Source organism: Myotis lucifugus, unplaced genomic scaffold, assembly GCF_000147115.1.
Source record: "Myotis lucifugus unplaced genomic scaffold, Myoluc2.0 scaffold_106, whole genome shotgun sequence".
Lineage (NCBI taxonomy): Eukaryota > Metazoa > Chordata > Mammalia > Chiroptera > Vespertilionidae > Myotis > Myotis lucifugus.
Window position 1 is genome coordinate 214,485 of NW_005871154.1, and position 2,748 is coordinate 217,232.

The 2,748-nt window shown below is 42.0% G+C and overlaps 1 protein-coding gene across 6 annotated transcripts in view; it reads left to right on the forward strand.

Annotated features, from left to right (window-relative positions):
• CHORDC1 (cysteine and histidine rich domain containing 1) overlaps nt 1–2,748 on the forward strand; it is a 25,898-nt gene that overhangs the window by 1,066 nt on the left and 22,084 nt on the right. The gene's annotated exons all lie outside the window — the stretch shown is intronic.

Consider the following 2,748-nt stretch of genomic DNA (forward strand, 5'->3'; position numbering starts at 1 on the left):
AATGGGATAAAGAAGTGATTTGGCGATTTGAATATTGAGGGAGATGACACTTATTCAAATTCAGCTCTAGCACTTAGTGTCTGTTTTCTATGTGCCAGACATTATAACATTATCTCATTTTAATTTTCACAACAACCCTGTGAAGTAAGTATTATTCAGAGAGGCTGAGTTCAACATGGTAGCAACATGGTTTCCCCGTTGTGAAGGAGATTAAATTCCAGGTTTTTAAAAATAGTTTCCACCTCTGAGATCTCTAAAATATTTATCTTGGGGCACAGGTGAATTGGTGACATCATTTAAAATAAGAGCTTTAGCAAGACTCTCCAATCTTTGTACAATACTCAAGCGATTGTCGTTGACATTTTAATGATATTAATGTTAAGTTATTCAAGAGGGAAATTGTGAGAGTTCAGTGATGATATAATTGGGGAATGAGGGGTTTGAAAGCGCTCTGCTATTGGCAGCTTATGTGAAAAGTAAACTGTCTTGCCCTAATGGCCTGTTTGCTCAGTGGATAGAGCCTTGGCCTGCAGACCAAAGGGTCCCGGGTTCGATTCTGGCCAGGGGCACGTACCTCGGTTGCAGGCTCCTACCTGGCCTCGGACCTGGTGGGGCTCATGCAGGAGGCAACCAATCGGTGTGTTTCTCTCACATCGATATTTCTGTCTTTCCCTCTCTCTTCCACTTTCTGAAAATCAATGGAAAAATATCCTCTGGTGAGAAAAAAAAAGTGCGCTGCTTTAGTGTCTGCATGTGTTCTACTTTAACTTAATACTAAATAATGGTGAAAGGCTGATGCTTGGTTGTACCAGACAGTATGTTTATTTATAGGGTGTTAAAATTAAGAGATACACCATTTTTTGGAAGTCAGCTCTGTCTGTGTCGAATGGTACCAAAAGAGATTGGGGGTGGGGTATAGGAAAGCCAGAGGAGTAGACCAGTGGTTCTCAACCTTGGCTGCACATTAGAATCACCTGGCCAGAAATCAGGATTTTTTTAAAAAAAGATTCCCAGATGATTCTAATGTGCAGCCAAGGTTGAGAACCACTGGAGTAGTCTCAAGGATCATGTGATCAGCTGTACCAAAATCAGCTGGGAGCGCCAATAAAGTTGCGTAAAGTTACTTGCTTTATCAAAATGGGGATTGTTTAGAGCAGAGGTGGGGGAGCATTCAGCAGGCGGTGTAAGGCTCGCAAAATCATTTCATCTGGCCCTGCCAATGCATTAGGGGTGAGTTAATTAAATATTTGACCAAATATAGCAGGCTAATTTTTAAGTTGATAATGTTGCCAAGTCATGAATGATGTTATAAATATCCAAATGGCCCTTGGCAGAAAAAAGGTTCCCCACCCCTGATTTAGAGACAGAATAAGTATTCCAGTAGGTTGATTGATAGAATGGAAAGTTAAGAAAAAGGAGAGAGTAGAAGACAAGAGCAAAGGGTGAACTGTGGACTATGTTGGGAGAAAGTTCTGTACATGAGAGAGGTCTGGCATGTACAGTATTGACTAGATAACAAGACTTTTCTAAGCTTATAGAACATTTCGGTTTGAAACACAACTAACTGAGTGAGTGTTTAAAGGAAGCCTGACTGGTAACTTGCATATGTTAAACAGTTATTCCGGACAAAGCACCACTTCACAAACAGCATTTCATTTAGTCCACATAGATGAGAAAATGGAAACAGCTGCCAAGAGGCAAGCCAGAATTTGAGCCGGGTCAGTTCCAATGTTGAAAGCCCTTGGCTCTTAACCACTACCATATTGTAACTCCTTACGCATAAAGTGTTACTTGGAGAAAACCTGGTAAACATGATACAAAAAGGCTAGAGAGGACATTGTCCATCTATTTGTGGCTTACTTTTGAAAACATTGTTTTCCGATTTTGTTCATACTAGTTGTATGGTTAAGACCTGACTCATTGCTGCTGCTATTCTGCCAAAACTGACCATTATTATGATACTGCTTCTAACTGTTATGCATTTATGCCCCTGACTCTTTGTAAATTTGGCATTTTAAAAGTCTCTATTCACTACTTTGATTCCCCTCTCAATTTCATATCCCTCTGCACTTTCATTTCTACTTTGAACCTCCTTTTTTAGTCCTTAATTCTATTACTACCCTTAATTAATAGCTTCTTTCATATCCATGGGTTTATTTACTGTGTCATGAAAATACTTGACACTTTCTTGTTCTGTTTGCTAGCATAGTATCTAGATAACACCTGGTTACTAAGTTGGGAAACCATATTGGCTGTTAAAGCGGGGATAGGGAGATTTCTGTAAGTACCAGTATTTAATCAACACCAGGAATCAGAGGTTGTAACAATTGAAATCCAAACAGACATGAAGGTTGAGCAAAACATCTTATAAGAAAACTAGTGGCCCGGTGCACAAAAATTTGTGCACTCGGGGGCTAGGGGGAGTGTCCCTCAGCCTGGCCTGCACCCTCTTCAATCTGGGACCCCTGGAAGGATGTCCTACTGCTGGTTTACAGGGATCGGGCCTAAACTGGCAGTCAGACATCCCTCTCACAATCTGGGACTGCTGGCTCCAAACCACTCACCTGCCTGCCTGCCTGATTGCCCCTAACCACTCTGCCTGCCAGCCTGCTTGCCCCCAACTTCCCCCCGCCACCAGCCTACTCACCCACAAATGCTCGCCCCCCACCCCCCCTATCCTTAATAATCACCGATCTCCCGTCTTTTTGAGGGCGAGTTATCAGCACATACCCCACATAACAGAAAACA